At 47.8% G+C, this 18,384-nt stretch overlaps 1 protein-coding gene across 12 annotated transcripts in view; it reads left to right on the plus strand.

The window, feature by feature from the left end:
- DTNB (dystrobrevin beta) overlaps positions 1 to 18,384 on the plus strand; it is a 230,043-nt gene that overhangs the window by 77,012 nt on the left and 134,647 nt on the right. The window contains exons 11-12 of one of the 12 annotated variants that reach the window (XR_008465324.1): positions 438 to 569; positions 883 to 1,585. The exons of 8 other annotated variants lie outside the window; for them this stretch is intronic. The gene's annotated coding sequence lies outside the window, so the exon portion shown is untranslated. Of the gene's footprint in view, positions 1 to 437; positions 570 to 882; positions 1,586 to 18,384 lie in introns of those variants that run through there. 3 more of the 12 variants (XR_008465326.1, XR_008465325.1, XR_008465327.1) reach the window with 3 other exon arrangements.

An 18,384-nucleotide genomic window follows, 5' to 3' on the forward strand; every position in this document is an offset into this window, starting at 1 on the left:
CCAGTTGTCACACCGAAAGTAAAACCTGAGAGAAAAAAACCCCAAACAAATTCTGTTCCTGTGTATGTATAATAAACTAAGCCTCCAGCTAGATCTGTTTTAATGTCCTACGGAGTCTTGAGAAAAAGTCTCAGTCTTTTTATATACATCTAAATTTAAGGACGTGCTCTAGAGAGGAGTGAGGAGAAAGGAGCAAAGCAAAGGGACAGAATTTACGTAAACTGGGTAGAATTTATCTAAACTGGAGGGCTCCCATTTTCCTGGGTATTGAGTAGTGTGCAGTTCTGAGAGTAAGTGGGGCTGATGCTCCTCGGGTTCTCTTTTGGGGTCATAAATACCAGGTTCTTGAACTGTTTGTGCTGTCACAACTTCTGCGTGGAGAACCGAGGTATTCGAATCCGAACGTCTTCTAACCCCTGGCGGTTCAATATTCACAGTGCAAACGGTGCTGTTTGGCCTTTCCTAGCGCCCCGTGATTCCGATTGACGGGCTCCTCTGTACGCTGCTTTTACCAGTCGTGGCAGTCGTTAAGAGCAAGCTGGAGGCCAGCTTGTCAAAGTACGGGAAAGGTGAGAACTGCGAAGCTTATCCTAGCGTGGTAAAGCACTCCTGTGGCTTTCTTTTGTGAAAAGCGTAGATGATCCCTAACTTGACATGGCAGAGTAGTTGCAACGCTAGAGCCCTTAACAACATAGTTCGGAGCTTTACTTAGCTGTGTGGTTGTTTTTTCCAGTTCTTGCATCACTAAATATTTAACAACTCTTACAACGCTTGCTTTAGTCCTCTGCAGTGAGGGGAGTTGATCTGATTTAATGGAATATAATTGTTCTGATCTTCTCTGTCAAATTGCACTCAAATTTATTTATTTTTTTTTTTAAAAAGTCTATTGTGCTACTGTTCAATTCGGAGCTGAAGCCCGGGTTCTCCTAAATGAATGGCTTCTCAGACCCACCCGGACAAGGCTGTACGTCGTCCATGGAATTCTCCCCAGGCCTTGGCCGGGATGTGCTGTGGAGCTTCTCACTTAGCTTTAAATCTGGATTTTCTGTAGCGCTGCTCAGCCTCGTAGAAAACAATTTCGTGTTTAAAATCTTATCAGATCACGAATCCGTTCACATTTCTCTTTAGATTTTTCTCTGTGCTGCTTCTGTGTTGAAATGTACTAACATTCACAAGAGAAAATTAGTCGTTTACAATGTAATGCTTCTATCAAAAATAAAAGAGTATGTAACTGCGTAAGCAGAGTGTATGAAAACGATTACAGGCATGGAGTCGTGACTGCCTGCGTGAACTCATCCCGAAGCTACCAGCCAGAGTTTTACTTCTGACACGGGTTACCGAGTTTGATCCTTTACGTCTTTCTTTGGCTAGGACTCAGTCGTTTGTTAACGGATCAAACGAGTTTCAGTCCTCAGCTAGACCAAGGCGAAAGCGGGTGGCTCACTGTTGGGTGTTGTGGTTTTGTACGGAGGGGATTTATATCAGACACTAAATAGCATGAAAAATAAAATGAAGATAAGACTAAATAGACCTACTGGGTTTTCTATATAAGTGACATAAGACCTTTGGGGTTTTCTGTATAAGTGAAAGCACTGAAATAAAATATAAAAAAAAAAGAAAAAAAGGGAGGAAAAAACAAAAGCGCAGCACACAACCTTCCCCCAGTTTTCAAGTGTGAAAAGTGCCATAGCCATAGCCATTGCCATAGCCATTGCCATAGCCATAGCTGTACCCATAGCCATACCCATAGCTATACCCATAGCCATAGCCATAGCCATTGCCATAGCCATAGCCATTGCCATAGCCATAGCTGTACCCATAGCCATACCCATTGCCATAGCTGTACCCATAGCCATAGCCATAGCTATACCCATAGCTATACCCATAGCTATACCCATAGCCATAGCCATAGCCATAGCCATAGCCGTACCCATAGCCATACCCATAGCCATAGCTATACCCATAGCCATTGCCATAGCCATTGCCATACCCATTGCCATAGCTGTACCCATAGCCATACCCATAGCCATACCCATAGCCATAGCCATACCCATAGCCATACCCATAGCCATAGCCATGCCCATAGCTATGCCCATAGCCATACCCATACCCATAGCCATACCCATAGCCATACCCATAGCTATACCCATAGCCATAGCCATAGCCATAGCCATAGCCATACCCATAGCTATACCCATAGCCATAGCCATTGCCATAGCCATTGCCATACCCATTGCCATAGCTGTACCCATAGCCATACCCATAGCCATAGCCATGCCCATAGCTATGCCCATAGCCATAGCCATACCCATACCCATAGCCATACCCATAGCCATACCCATAGCTATACCCATAGCTATAGCCATTGCCATAGCCATAGCCATAGCCATAGCCAGCGGGGGTTCTTCGATAGAACGCGGCTTATAAAGAGGAATTGGTTAGGGCCGCAATGAGTCACGACTGAGGTGTCAGTGATCATGACTTGATTACATTTTTTTTCCTGTAAACGAGGTGCACATCAGCGTCTAACAAATGCTTTAGAGGAAACTGTCCCGCAAAGCTAAAATCAGCTTCAGCTGAGTAAATAATGCGAACATAAAAATATTAATAACTAGGAACGGTTTAAGAATACTTGGCCAAATGCTCCAGGGAAAACACGGCTTGGAAGGGAAGAAAAAAGAGCAATGCTTGTCAAGGGAAGGAGAAAAGAAAAATTGGTAGAAAAGCATGTAAACTAATGGTTTGAAAGTTATTGTAGAATAGTTTTCAGGTTGTGGTTTGGCGGGGCAGCAGCTGTGCAATGTGCCCGCGGGGAGGTACCTGCCAGAGGTAATCCAAGAGGATGCTGAGCTGCACCGTCTGCGTTTTCAGTCCAAACCGCATTTTGAAAGAATTTCTTAATTTGGATACCTGCTGCCGGTTGTTGATATGTCTTGGAGCGGTGGAAAGTTCCCAGAGCGCTGGAGAAAACTCCGTATGATCTCATTTCTTGTGTCGAGGCGGCGGGGGGGCGGGGAGCGAAGTCAAACAGGGCAGTCTCTGACATGTTCTGTTTACCAACATGACTTTGATGGTGAATAAAGTAATTGAGCGGCAGATAAGCTATTTTGTCGATCAGTAAATAAAGAGGTAACTCATGCCAGCCAAGCACAGGCTTTTGGCAACTTGGGGTAGTCAGCCTCAGTTTGTATCTTTTTTTTTTATGAGATTAATTTTGATTAGTAAAGTGATATTGTTGGCGTAACGCATTTATTATGAGCATTGATAACTTAGAAACCAGTAATCAATACAGCACACGTACAGCAGATTGGGGAAAAAAAAAATTGTATAGCTCATTGTCCTCACTGCAAAAAGGAGGTTGCAGAAGAGGGTGTGTGTTTCCAAGCGAGTCCTGCAGAGAGCAAGCCCGTATGCTGCGCCATTAACAGTCGTTTCCACGACCAGCAGGAGAAGGTGTGAAATCCCTGCTGATCGGCGAGACAGGCAAACGAGGAGAATCCTGGAGGAGTGAAGAAGATTGGAAGGGCAGGACGCTGGGCAGGATGACTCAAAGAAAATTAGTGGAGGTCGTGGTACGCCAGTCGGGTGAACGTGCCTTTTGAGGCGGTTTTGTGAGCAGGGATGCGAAGAGGACGGGAGAGCAGGAGAGCAGGAGAAGGTGCCCGTCCTGCCTGGCGGTGGCAGGACCCTTCTCAGGACACCCCACGGTTACAGCACCCGCCATCAACACAAATATCGAGAGACCAAAGGGTCTGAGAAGGTCAATGAAAATGGTGAAAGGACTGGAAATAGCTGGGGGAAGATGCATAGCTTTACATCCAAAGACGCGAGTGATGGAACTATAACACACAGAGGTTAAGAACGGTTTGATATTTCTAAAAATATCTATCCTAGAGAAAGTCAATATAATCCCAGGGAGCTTTAGCAGATAGGCTTAACGAAAACCCAGTAGTCGAAGCTAGACAAATTCAGAATAAAAATAAGAAGTATGTTTTTAATAGCGAATGTAAGCAAATAATTGTTAGAATAGGTTACCAAAATCAAAAGTGGTGGTGGAATTTCCGCCACTGAAACTTTAAAACTTTGAAAATGTTAAATCAAATAAGAATCCCGGTCAGTCTTGTGTTCATCAGCTCAGTTATTGCAGTGTTTCCTCTTCACCTGGATCCCGGCAGCCGTGCTGGGTCAGGAATGTAAAGATGGAAATTCTGCTGTTTCGGTGCATTCTGCGTCTCTTCCCCTTCTCTCTCCCCCTGCACCCTCCTCCAGGCTGTGGGCTGTGTCTGGGTGGGAGCTGCCTGGCTCCTGTCGGGCAATTCCATGCTCTTTTTTAGGTGTCGGTTTTCTGAACGCGATTACTGGAACCCGCAGGCTCCAGAGGCTCCCCCTTTTTTAAGGGATTACAGCCTACAGGATGGGAAAAAATTCATAGACATTAAAAAAAACCCTCTTTTTAGTTTGTGTTTGGTAACGCAGGGATTGTATTTGACATGGATTGATTTTGCTGGGAGAAATCATTTAGAGTTTTCCTTCACTGCAGTGTTAGTTCAGGTTATAACTTGATCGTTTCCCCTGGCTCCGGATCCATCAAATGCAAACCCCTCCCAGTAAAGCCTTTGTTTTAAAATACGGTCTGAGGTGGATCCTTTCAGTGATCCTTTCGCTTGCACAGCCTGTGAAAAGTTACTGTTCTTAACTGAAATGAGTATGCCGGCAAAAGCTGGCACTGCCAGAATCATCCTACAGCCGACATCACAGCGCCGAGGTGTCCCCGCGCTGGTGCTGACGCCGTCGGTCGCGGCGGCCACGGTGACAGATGGGCTGCGTCACGCCGGGCTGTGGCAGCCAGCGCTGCTCCCCTCTCCTCGCTGCGAGGAACCGGCGAATTCCCGGCAGAACGTGGCGCGTGTCACCTCCGCAGCCCTTCCCTTCGCAGCCTGGGGGAGTTCGGTGTGACGCGGGGTTGTGCTAATGAGTTACGCCGTGGACGGTGACATCTGACGAGGAAACGTCCGTCCCACTCCAGTGGCTCAGGGAGGGAGTCTGTCTGCTACAAGTCACTCCAGGTGACAAATATGCGAAGCCACAGAGAGATAAAGGGCGATGGATTATGTCAAATCAACGTTAGAGGACTGGGGATGCTTGTTTAAGCCTTCCCGTCACGTTCGGTGTTCAAGGCCAGGCTGGTCGGGGCTTGGAGCAACCTGGGCTGGTGGGAGGTGTCCCTGCCCAGGGCAGGGGGTGGCACGGGGTGGGCTTTACCAAACGGTTCTATGATTCTATAATTCAGTTAGAATGTGAATTAGGTCCTTTTTCTAGCAAAACGACACTTCCTAGATTTACCTGGGTTCAAACGACCAAGACGATAGGTTTAACTCTTTGCGAAAGGCAGAAGTGGCTGCATTCAGAATGCAGCGTGGTTCTGCGTCGCCTGTCGGAAATCACAATGACCTTTCTGTTCTCCGCCAGCAGTGGTATGACCGACTCGGGAAGAGATTCAGGTTTGACGCTGAATATATTTTCTCGCAGAATTTTTTGCAGTGATAATGCGTCAAAGGTTTGCTTTTGCACATGAAAATAAATTTTGTGAGGTCTTTGTGAAGAGTTACGGTAAGAATACCGGTTTGCAGGTTACAAAGGTGTTTCTGCACCGTCAGATTTATGGGGCCAGAAGTTTTATCTTGTTTGACTGTTAAAAAACTGCGTATTGACTGTTCCCTTCTTTTCCCCACAAGCACTTTCTCAGGCAGCAACGACTTAGGTCTCTGTTGTTGCTTCAGCTCAAAACCCTGGAGGGAGCAATGACCCATCAAAAATCATATCCCTTTATCCGCTGCCGCGGACAGCTCTGCTGAAAAGCTGGAAAAATATGTGGATTATAGTGGAAACCAAAACCTGATATGCTTACAAAACTGCCTGTTTCTTAGCCCAGGCTGCCTCTTGCCTCTGCAGTGCTTAACAGTGGGGCTAAAACGTCGTTAGCTGATTTAGTGAGTCTGCTTTTGGTGGAAATCGTTTCTTCTTGCAGTTGCCAAAAAGCTCGGAGATTTAGAGGTGCTGAGACGCCTCGTAGTCTGAGGCGCGGTGCACCAGAGATGCTGGCGTGGCTCAGAGGAGACGCTCTTGTGAGCTGCCCTCGTGCTCCGTCCCAGGGGAAGGGAGGGAAGGTCCCTTCCACCCCAGAGCGTTCTGTGAGCGTACCTGGGTGACGCTGGCCACTGGAGCTCGGGTATCGTGGCCCCCTGTCCCAGGGCATCACCTTTGGCTAGCAAGTGAACGTCTTAACTTGTGCTAACTCTACATCTACACGTCCTTTTAAACTGCTCTGTTTGGAATATCTCAAAAAACAATATGCCTAGCAAGAAAAATAATGTTGTGTTGAATTTTGATTAATCGTACGTAAGTGCCAGATATCGCCAGTGTGGTAAATCGTAGAGCAAAACAAAATGCTTCGCTGTTGTTTCCTGCCTGGAAACCCTCAGGAGACCAACCCCACCCTATTTTATAATAAATGTCGTTAATGCCAGTTGTGATTATGTAGGGTCTCCAGACAAATCAATGCAGCCTCACTCCCTGGCCGGACTTCTTTGGCAGTCCTCTACGGAGCACCATGGCCAAAGGGAATCCAGTGGGTTTCGTGTGGTTGGATTTCCAAAAAGCCTTTGGAAGGGTAATTAGTCAAAGGCTGTTAAAGAGGTGAAGTTACCAGGGGACTGGAAAAAAGCTCTTTTGGCGCACCGAACAGTTTCAGGTTGGGGAAGCGAAAGGCGGAGGTTAGTGGTCAGCGTTGGGCGTGGAGGAGGGTCAGTACTGGGCTTCCCAAGCAGATCCCAAAGGGACTGGGTGGGATGGCCCCTCTGACGTTCCCGGAAGGGCAGGGCTGGTGTCGTCTGGAGAACAGAGCGTTTACTGCTGAAGGCGCCCGCGCTGGGTGGGAGCAGAGGCCGCTCTGATCGGCAGTACCCTCACTCTGCTTTGTCCTTGAGACGAGGCTGCTCTGGCCGTTAGTCCAACTGCAGACAAATTTCCTCCCAGCCGGGAAAGTATTCTGGAGAACCTTCCTGTAAAAGCTTGGCGGCCACCAAAACCTCCAAGAAAATATAGATCCTTTCTCTTAGAATCAGGGGTTGCTGATCCAAATCGGCTTCTTAAATGTATTAAATAAAATTTAGATGAACGCAAGGAAGGGAAGGAGAAATATGCTTAGGTTGCCAGTATTTATTGCAAGCATACATCAAAGATGACTTTTTATAGAAGTTAAGGTCAGAAAACATTAAATCAGCCAGTCTGACCTCCTGTATCTCATTGATCATTAAATGTCACCACCTTCCTTCTCTACTGAGCCCGGTAATTTGTATTTGGGAAGGGTTACCCTCCGTAAAGTCACTCACTCTTGATTTCCGGGGGTTATAAATGCACAGTTGCTCCAATAGTAGTTTGTTTGAATGGATAGTCTTCCTTCCTGTTCAATATTTGTGGTTTATTTTCTTTTTTTTTTTTTCTCTTAAACTCTGTTCTGTTTCCAGCCCTTGTTTTGTTTTTCTTTCTCTGCCTAGGCACCGACACGTTTCCATGTATACGTATGTTCAAGGATCAGATTAGCTCTGCTTCCAACGGATTGCCTTCACTGTCCGCTGTGGTCTGTGATCCTTTGTGTGGTCACAGCTTTTGGCAGTAGAGCGCTGTTCTCCGTCGGCTCTGCATTTTTGTGTCCTAGGTGTATAACTTTACATTTGGCCTTATTTAAATACAGTATAATAATCAAACAAAGTATTAAAATACAGTTTTATGAGGCGGATGCTGCTCCAGGAGACTGATGACACAAAGCCGGGAGGGGCGGGTGACACAGCAGAAGGCCGTGCCACCATCCAGCCAGACCTGAACAAGCTGGAGATCTGGGCGGAGAGGGACCAGATGAAGTTCAACGAGGGCACATGTAGGGTGCTGCACCTGGGGAGGAATAACCCCCTGCACCAGGACAGGTTGGGGGTGACCTGCTGGAGAGCAGCTCGGTGGAAAGAGACCTGGGAGTCCTGGGCGACAACAGGATGGCCATGGGCCAGCAATGTGCCTTTGTGGCCAAGAAGGCCAATGGCATCCTGGGGGGCAGCAAGAAGAGTGTGGCCAGCAGGTGGAGGGAGGTCATCCTCCCCCTCTACTCTGCCTCGGTGAGGCCACAGCTGGAGCACTGGGGCCAGTTCTGGGCTCCCCGGTTCCAGAAGGACAGGGAACTGCTGGGGAGGGGACAGCAAAGGGCTACCGAGATGATCAAGAGATGGAGCATCTCTGTGCTGAGGAAAGGCCGAGAGCCCTGGGGCTGTTGAGCTGGAGCAGAGCAGGCTGAGAGGGGATCTCATCAATGCTCAGCAATAGCTAAAGGGCGGGGGGCAAGAGGATGGGGCCAGGCTCTTCTCAGTGGTGCCCGGGGACAGGACAAGGGGCAACGGGCACAAACTTGACCATGGGAAGTTCCATCTCAACATGAGGAAAAGCTTCTTTCCCGTGAGGGTGGCAGAGCCCTGGCACAGGCTGCCCAGAGAGGTGGGGGAGTCTCCGTCTCTGGAGACATTCCAACCCCGCCTGGACGCGTTCCTGTGCCACCTGCTCTGGGTGACCCTGCTCTGGCCGGGGCTTGGACGGGATGATCTCCAGAGGGCCCTGCCAACCCTATGGTTCTGTGATTACCAGGAACAGGGGAGAGAACAACCTGTTACCTTCCTGTGCTTAACGGATGAGAAAAAGATAAACTGGGTAACTGAGAGAATTTTCTCTCTCGTCTGAGGTGGGAGCAGTGTGAAGAAAGGAGAGCAGTAAGAGCTGGCGGTGTGTGAGTGCCTTCCTCCCCCCTTGCTAAGGGTCACAATCAGGAACAGCCAAGAGAAACTTTTGCTTTTAGCATTGAGGGCTCGGAGGTTTTCTCGTTGCACTGTTGCGTGTCTGTGTGGTACAAATTCACAAGTTTGTTGCCGCTTTGTGCTTTTCTCTGAACTTTCGTACTGAAAGTGATTCCAGTCCTTCATGGCCACCTTTTCTGATGGTCCACATGGTGAGTAGCAGCAGCTGGCCATCCTCCCCTGGAGCAAGGAGCTGTGAGTTTCTGCCTGTCAGGATGAAGAGCTCAAAGTCCCCCGTGGGCCCCACCTTGCCACACTGGCACTGGTGCCACCATGACCTGAAGAAGGTGACCTGAGACACTGAAAAGCACATAGAACCACAGAATGGTTTGGGTGGGAAGGGACCTTAAAGGCCACCCAGTGCCACCCCCTGCCCTGGACAGGGACACCTCCCACCAGCCCAGGTTGCTCCAAGCCCCGGCCAACCTGGCCTTGAACCCCTCCAGGGATGGGGCAGCCACAGCTGCTCTGGGCAACCTGGGCCAGGGGCTCACCACCCTCATCTTAATTATCGCCAGTGATTAGGTGTGTGCACACAGCTGTGACGTCCTGGCATCCTGCGGTTTTTGTCTTTTTGCAATTTTTGAAAAGTGCCATATTTTCCCAAGATCTGTGGAAGCATTTGGTGTGAGTTTATTTTGCTGGAATACGATGGCATATTTTTAACTTTTGTGCTCATTCTGTCACTGCTGAGGAATGGTGTCTGCTTCTGTCACATTATAGGCATTTTTTTCCAAAATGACATAAATATACATTTAAAAAATGTAAAGATGTTTAACAGAAGACAGATTACATCTTTTCTCATAAAAGGGCTATAAAGCTGAACATGTTTGAAATGCATCTTTTCCTTGATTTTGCTATTCTGTTAGGTTTTGCATTTGAATCCAACACCTGCTCCATTGAATTTTCCTTCATTTCCCAGCGAAGGCAGCATGTTTCTGTTTTCTGTAGTCATCTTGATCATTGCCTCTTCTGAACTAGCATGTCTTCAGGAATCGCCACGCCAGTGGTTGGGTTTGACTGATAACCCCATGGACATCTTGTTCATAGTCTGAGACTGAAGCTCGTTCCCAGTGCGTGGGATCCCAGCCTGTCCCACGTGAGGGGTCTGGGTGTCCTGCCCGGAGGGGGATTCCTGCTGCATTGACATGCCTTTTTGGAGGAACCTTTGGTTCCTAAATGGTTCTGCTGCTTTGCAGAACCTGTTGGAGCAGGGCCAGAGGAGGCCCCGGAGATGCTGGGAGGGCTGGAGCCCCTCTGCTGGGAGGACAGGCTGAGAGAGCTGGGGGGGTTCAGCCTGGAGAAGAGAAGGCTCCGCGGAGACCTTCCAGCCCCTGCCAGTCCCTCAAGGGGCTCCAGGAAAGCTGGGGAGGGACTCTGGAGCAGGGAGGGGAGCCGTGGGACGAGGGGGAAGGGTTTTACACTGGAAGAGGGGAGATTGAGATGAGCTATTGGGAAGAAATTCTTTGGTGTGAGGGGGGTGAGCCCCTGGCCCAGGCTGCCCAGAGAAGCTGTGGCTGCCCCATCCCTGGAGGGGTTCAAGGCCAGGTTGGCCGGGGCTTGGAGCAACCTGGGCTGGTGGGAGGTGTCCCTGCCCAGGGCAGGGGGTGCCACTGGGTGGGCTTTAAGGTCCCTTCCCACCCAAACCATTCCATGATTTGATGAGTAACACGGGGCAGCTCTCTGCCACATTCCCTACCAGCCTTCATTCCCAGGGACCCACCTCCCTCGCAGCGTATTTACTTTGGGCTCTGTTTTTTCCTGAAGTGTTTTGGCCTCTGTTATCATTGAAGAGCTCAGAGTAGGAAGGCTTGGATGATGTACTTGTTTTGATAGCAGCTTTCCTTATTCTCCAGGACAGAACAAAATTTTTCCTTATTTTGAATTCTTTTTGCTCGTTCCCGTGGTAGGCTGTGAGGACGTGCATTTTTTGCTGGCTGAGAGAAATCTCTTCTTGATTTCAGGCTGGTACAAGGTTATTACGATATTTTTCAGCAAAACGAATAGGAACCTCCAAGGGGTTGGATTATAATTCTGTTTGGTTTGGGTTTTTTTAATTCTTTCTTATTCATCTGGTGCATCGATCTTGAGTAGTAGTAAGCAGCTCTCGCCTGTGCCTTGACGATGTGCTATTGCCAAGGGACTACGTGATGTCATCGTGTTATGGGATATTGTCAGTATTTATTTAAAAACACTTTCACATCTTATAATGCTTGGATTCACAGTCATGTTTCTGGGAATGCTGCTGTTATTCTGGGACAGAATATGGAGCGTGTTATAATTCCTTTTATGCTTGAAAAAGGAGCTGAGACTTTCTTTTTAGCACTGAAGCTAATGATGCTGAAGCCAAGCAAATTTCAGTTAAGAATCTACTTTTTATGACCGAGATAGTAACGGAATAAACAACCGAGGGAAGTTGTTGTGACTTTTTCTCTTTGATGCCTTAGGCCCAAACTTGTTGCAATTAGGCTTCAGGCAAACCCAAACGACTTGTCTCGAAGCTGGGGTAAGTGGGCGAAATTTAAATTTTTGGTTTGTTTTGGGTTTATATGCATGATGTCAGATTACGTGGTGGAGTAATCTCTATTATGCTTACAATTTATACACCGTATGTCAATTTTTATTTTAGCTCAAAACGGACAGGAGTTTGCGTGTTGGTGCGCGTGTGTTGGTTAGATCTTGTTTTCTGGTCAGTCTCTATTTCTGTTCCTCCCTCTCTGCTGCTCTTGCCTTTCCTCCTGCCTTTCCGATTTCCCCAGCTCCTCGGTGTTGCCGGGGTCTCGCTGCCCGAGGCTGCTCCGTGCCCCGGCTCTTCCATTTACTGGTGGTGCTGGAATCTGCTCTGCTGAAAACTTTAAAATCACAAATGTCTGTATGGCAAATAACTGGGGTCCTGGAATTCTATGAAGGAGACAAACTCTTCCATCCCGTCGTTAATCCGGGGGGAACGTGCTGTAGCTGGCTGGGGGCAGCCTCGTTAGACAGCCACACTCTGGAAATCAGCCTTTTAATCTCAGCGTGGCATTCCTTCTGTCGTGTTTGTGTTCCTCTTTCTTGGTGAATATTGTATTTCGAAGAGGTAAATTTGGGGCTTTCCTGTTAGTTCATTCAGGGGGAAGAGGGCAGCGAAATGTAAAGTGTTGTTTGTTAAAAAACTTTGCGTCTGCGTCGGTGCGCTGCTGCGGGCAGACAGGGCAAGGGGCACGTCCGTCCCTTCACCTGCAAACAGCTCAAAATGGGTCAGATGTATTTAAAAAAAAAAAAAAAAAGATCCCCAGTCCTTTTGTATCATCTGGACAGTTCACCCTTGACCGCCTCATCCATCCCAAAGAGGTTTTGTCGGCGGTGCCCGGGAGATGCTGGGTCACGTGGCGGCTCGGTTTCCGTAGAGACGGCGCGGTGCCGGGATGCTGCTGCGGGATGCCGGCTCGGCGGAGGACCGGGGAGGCATTCGCCGCCGCCGCACAGGTTTGCCGGGTTTGCGTTGGTTGCTTTGGCTTGAAAGCGTTCGGTGGGTCTCTGCGTGCCGTCGGGGCACGGCAGGGGGAGAACTTCTCTGGGTGCCGCCGAGAATGTCGTCCTGCTGCTCGGCAAGGGTTTGCGGGGAAGCGGGATGGCGAGGAGGGGCGGCAGCGTGACCCTGCTCCCTGCTTTTAATTCTTGCTGGCTGTCCCTACCGGATGGCAGGAGCAGCTCGGGGGGATGTCGCGCCGGACACGTCCCTGCCCGCCCTCCCCTGAGTCATTCCGAACAGGGCAAGAACAAAGTCATTATGGAGTAATAGCTCACTTTGATGCCTTGCTTACAGTGAGAATTATTATTAATAGGTCATTCGTACCCAGGTGACATTTTAGTGGGAAACAGCAGGATTTACCGTGGCGTTTGGTCACCAGAAGTAACATGCATATTGCAGTTTACTGGAAATAAATAGGCGTAACAACAAACTCACGTTTGTGGCAGCGTCTCTGAGCAGTTGCTGCTATTCCGTCTCCGTGCTAGAGAGAGCAGCCAGCTGAAGAACGCTCTGTAATGTTTTTGCTAGAGATGTTGCAGACAAATAAATTGGCTATTACATAAAAAAAAAAGGCAGTGAAGACTTGATTTTAAAATTGCTCAGAAACAAGACATTGTCTGTATCTTCACTAGGTGTTACCGTAGCGCTCAGGGATTTATTTTCCTCTACTCGTCTTTCTGTAAAATCTCAAATATCTGTGTATATTTTCAGGTTTGTGATTGGTTTTTAACTTCTTAGCATGTTTCATTTCTTTCTAATCATCCTAAGGGAAGCATACGCCTTAAACTATTTTTTTAAATTACTACAAAGCCTGTAAAATGGAAGTAGTCTGTTTGTCCTTCCTGCTGCTGAAATAACCTCAATTTGCAGGTTTTTGGAGGACAGAGTAAAAAGATGAAAGCCCTGAGCCCTGCCCGGGCTGAGCGGCGGGAGGTCGTTAGCCGTGATCCCGGCCAAACGCACTCCAAGTGCTTCCCTTTGGCAAATCTCTCGGCTGCTATTTTGGGGTTATACGTTTTTAACCTGAATTGTTGTTGGGTTACACGTTGTTAGTTATTTTTTCTGCCTTCCTTTGCATCGAGGTAGCTTTTGGCTGGTTTTACGACTCAGCGGCGTTAGGGAAATTAGTCACGGTTACAAAACAGACGTAAAAGCTCCATAAAGGCATGTAGAAAACTTCGCTTTCAAAGGGAAGCAGAGATGGCATTGCTCGTTCCTAGTCCACAAATAAAAAAAACCACTCTTGGATAGTATAAGAACAGGAATTGTCTCTTTTCTACTGTTTAAAATAACAAAGAGAACAAAGAAGTAATTAATCCGTAACATATACGTGCGCATTTTCTTGAAAGTTGCTCACACGATTTGTACCGGAATGGGGTGGTGAGGTCCGATTAATACTAGAGTTGTTATGTTCCATTTTTATAGGAAAAAGAGCGTTGGCTCAGCATATCCACGGATGTATTTGCCCTTGGTGCTCTCATTGGAGAAGTGTTAGTGGCTATTTTTAACCAATTCCTGATTTTTTTCTTATAAATATGCTGTCAGAAAGTAGCCTGGCACCGTGAGGAGCTGCTGACAGTCAGCTTGGGCTTGGAATTTAGTGAGGTCCGTGCAGAGTAAGTGCTTCTGCCTTCCTGAAACTGTACTCAGATACTGTATTTTAATTACGGTGCAGTAATTCCTTAGAAATATTTGAACGATACTATAATCTGGATATCGTAAGAAGCCGGGGAAGAGCTCCGGGGAGTCTGACAGCTGGTTCCCTGCCATTCAGGGGCAGCCACAGGCGCGTTTCCACTCTCGAGTTTGTTTCCTCTGCACAATTAGTTGGTTTGTGTGTCCCGCAAATGCAAGTCACTCCCATTTCTCGGGTGTTTTTGTTGTTCCCTGCTCAGAAAAGAGTCTGAGTAAGTACCGGAAACTTAAATCTCTCTTCTTTACTGAAAGTGCACTTTGACTTTAAACGGGCGGTATTTTTTATTTAACAGTAGAAATAATGCGTAACAATTTCCCACTTTTTGCAGGAGTAATTTTTGGTAATTTATGGGGGGGATCTCAAGGGTAAGATCAAAGACGAGCCAAGCGATTTTTTGAAAAGCTGCCTCACCTAACCCCCGAGTGCGATCCAGCTCCGTTTCAACAGCAGCAAAGCTCCTTTGGATGAATGGCAGCTAAATTTGTCGCACTTTTAAATGTCTGTTTTTCCAGTGCAGAGTCTGGGCTGTTTTTTCCCTGCTATTTCCTCGGCACGACCGGCTCATTCCATGAAGACAACCCAGCGTTGTGCAGCCCGAGTCCGTGCCTTCAGCCTTGTTGCTCCATTCATGGACTCTCAGCTCCCGGCGCCGCTACGGCTCTATCTACCCACTTCCACAAAAATAAGCGGCTTTGTCCCGTCCTGCTGTCAGTTCTCTGCAGCCCTCACTTGTGCAGGGCTGAGGCACGTTCTGCTGTGGCTCGGGCATCGCTCGCAGCACGGCGTCGCGCTCGCTGCCTGCGGAAAACGCTTGTGCCGCTGTCCCTGAAAACAGACCTGGTCTCTGCAACGCTGCACAAAGCACAGGTTGGACCAACCTGAGCTGCTTTGGTTCCAGGTCCCACCTGCCTGTGCGACAGAACGCCCTTCTTGTTTGAAATTGAAGACATCTGAAATAGTTTCAGAATAGAGCTAGAACTCTGACAGTTCAACTCTCCCTAAAAATTTCTCGTTGTAGCAGCATATTTTAATTATCCGAGTTTCCTGATGTAAAGCAAAGTAGGACTTTTAAACTATTTATGGAATCGTAGAATCATTTAGGTTGGAGAAGACCTTTAAGGTCATCAAGTCCAACCATTGACCTTGCACTGCCAAGGCCACCACTACCCCACGTCCCTCAGCACCACGTCTGCCCAGCTTGGAAATCCCTCCAGGGATGGCGACTCCACCACTGCCCTGGGCAGCCTCTTCCAATGCTTCACAACCCTTTCCAGGAGGAAATTGTTCCCAATATCCATCCTAAACCTCCCCTGGCGCAGCTTGAAGCTGCGTCCTCTTGTCCCATCTCTTGCTACTCTCCATCCTTCACCACCTTCCCCCCTTTACAAGGAGGGAGGGGGTGGTGTCTTGTTTCTTAATCCAAAATCCTACCCAAGATTAAAAAAAAAAACACAAAACCCTCTAAGGAAAGATTTAATATATTTTTGGATTGTGCATAATACCTCTCAAAAACGTATTTAATATTATCAAATATTCTCCTACAGAAGTGGCCAGGAACCCTCCTGTCTTTTCTAGGTGAACGTAGTTTCCCAGCGCAGTTTTCAGCCTGGAGCTGAAATGTTGCCTCCTAAGTCCTGCTGCCAAGAGACACCAGAAACCTTGGCTTGATCCTGGAGCCCGGCCAGGGCCGGCGCGGGCTTCAAGGAGCTAAACCCGGCTGCTTGGCTGCGGCCAGGGCGGCTCTGCGGGGATTCTGCGGCTGCAGACCTGGCTGCAAGGTTTCGATGTAAAGATGGTGAAAAGGAAAGAATAGCCCAAAAGAAAAAGAACAAACCCTTCTTAAAATGCAGTGATTTTTATTTCCGAGGTCTGGATTGCGCTCTCAGCAGCGGCTTCCCACGGCATTGCTCAAACCTTGCTTTTTGACTCCACACATTCAGTCTTTCTGAGATTTCGTTGTGCCAGTGTCTCGCGTGAAGAGAAGGCAGAGCGTAGCAGGCCAACAACGAACGGTGTGTTGCGTTGGGCCATCCTTTGGAAGGGACCCGCCGCCTTGCAGCACCTTCTGCTCGGTTGGTGGCACTGAGAAGATGGGCCTCAGCGGCCCTCCAAAGCCCAACCTTCAGCCGGCGTATTCTGCCTCCTAATTCTTACATCTGTGTCTGATGGATTTTCTTGTGTCATAGATTCGTCTTCAGTCGTTGGAAGAAATCGCATAGGTATATGGCAAACAAGAGCTTCCAAAACTTCTACTGTGAAGTTTTTCCCTCATGTTTTGGGACAAAAGAGCTCAAAACACAGACGCAGACGTTGCTGCAATTGTTCCCTGATTCAGAGTTCACAGAGTCCAAGTGAGTCATCACAGATGTTTAACCTCAACCACAAGTACAACAGAGATCAGAAGATCTCTTTAAATTACTTCCTGTGCAAAGTAGAAAATACCAACAAAAAATCAGGCATTTTGTAGAAAGCATTGAAATTCCTGCTCTGAGGAGCGGGCCGCAGCCCTGGGGGTAGTTCCTGGGCTTTGGTGCACTTTGGTCATTGCCGTTCCTGCTCTTTGGATTTAGTTGTATCTTTTCTTGTGTGCTGCAGTTTGGTTTTATTAGAAATAAATCAAATTTATATGTAGGTTGCCATCAAATCACCACATAATTGGCTGCTAAATAGGAGGTTTGGCATTAGGATGGCCTCTGTGAAAAGCATGTTTTCCAGCTCGTAGTTGTTCCTGTGTTCCTTCGCTGAGCCATCCCTGCTTTTCAGCCTCCCTCTCGAGCTGTAGTTCCTAAAATCGGGTGCCATTCCGTGGGTATTCTTACAGAGCCAAACGTGACAGCAGCCCCTCAGCGCGCAGAAGCTGCTCTCCTCCTTTCGCCCGTGGTGGCTGCGTTTGGCTCCAGCCTCACGCCAGGGATCCGTCCTTGGCCCGCTGCCGGCCGCCCTCCTGCCCTCTACAGTCATTTTCCCAAGATGGAGCCTCTTTGTGTCCCCAGTCTGTTAATTCTGTGAAAAGAGGTAATTCTAGCACCCCCTTCTTTGCTTTCTCTTGTGAACTTTTAATTTTTCATTATTAGCTATTGCATTTTAAGTAGGTTTTCCTTTTCTTCATTGGTCTGCCCTGGGTGCCTCCTGTTGAAGAGCTGTATTGATCTTATATTCTACTTGTATTCAGGGATGGAGTCGGAGGGAAAAGGCAGCAGGAGATCATTATTTAGATGTGAATAATAAATAAAGGGCCTTATTTATGGTTTCGATTATATACAATACACTGTACAGAAGAGATCATTCTTTCGTTTCCACCTACTTAATGATAGTTTTTGAGTAATTAGAGGGTAAGAGTTCAAACAGCAAATAACAGTAAAAGAATTACCCTCTTAAACAGTAGAACGGATTTGTTCAGTAGAGACCATTGGACAGAAAATTCACCCATCCGGTGCCCACTGGTATCAAATGTGTGGTGTGACCTACTAACGTCGGAGCCGATGAATTCCAAAGCGAGTGGGTATCATCTGACACAATTAACTTCCACAAGTGTTTCAAGTAATTGTTGAACTCTTCAGGCAGATAGAGTGCAATAGCAAGGGCAATGTCTAAGTAAGAAGTCTGAAACCATTTTCTCCTAATCTTATTTAAAAGTCGTTCTGTGGACTATTCTGAAGCTGTTTGAAGCTTCAGTATCCCGCAGCATTCCACAATACCCCTGTCTGCTCCCTTCTCTTTTAATTTGATGACTGTCCATATTGCACAGTTAGCCCGCGTTACGTACATTGTCCGCCCCAGAGTCCTCGCCATTTGCACATAAAGCTCTGAAATACATCGCAATGTGATCTTTGAAACAACGTTCTCTTGCCTAGCATGGGTCAAAGCTTTCACTTTTAGACCTTCTTTAATGTATTTTGACTAGTTAGTAGCCAGTGCTTGTGTAAAGTCAACGTGCATGAACTTTGTATGGTCTGGTCTTCCCAGCTGCTTGCTCACCACTCACCTCCTGAGCAGGTGTAGGTTTGTAACCATAGAATATCTCAAGTTGGAAGGGACCCGTGAGGACCATCGACCCCAAGTCCGTTGATGTTAGTGAGTGCCTTGGTGCAGACTGCTGTGTTTCTGCCCATCATCCCAGCTCAGACTGATCAAAGCCCATGGTGTAAAAAGAAAAAGGCCTCCTGACTGTGGATGGAGTGTGTGAGAGTAGTTGAGCACTGGCATAGGTTGCTCAGGTGGTGGAGGCTCCGTGCTTGGAGATATTAGGACTTGGCAACCTGCTGTGGCTGATCCAGCTT

The sequence above is a fragment of the Rissa tridactyla genome, chromosome 3 (assembly GCF_028500815.1).
Source record: "Rissa tridactyla isolate bRisTri1 chromosome 3, bRisTri1.patW.cur.20221130, whole genome shotgun sequence".
In the NCBI taxonomy this organism is placed as follows: domain Eukaryota; kingdom Metazoa; phylum Chordata; class Aves; order Charadriiformes; family Laridae; genus Rissa; species Rissa tridactyla.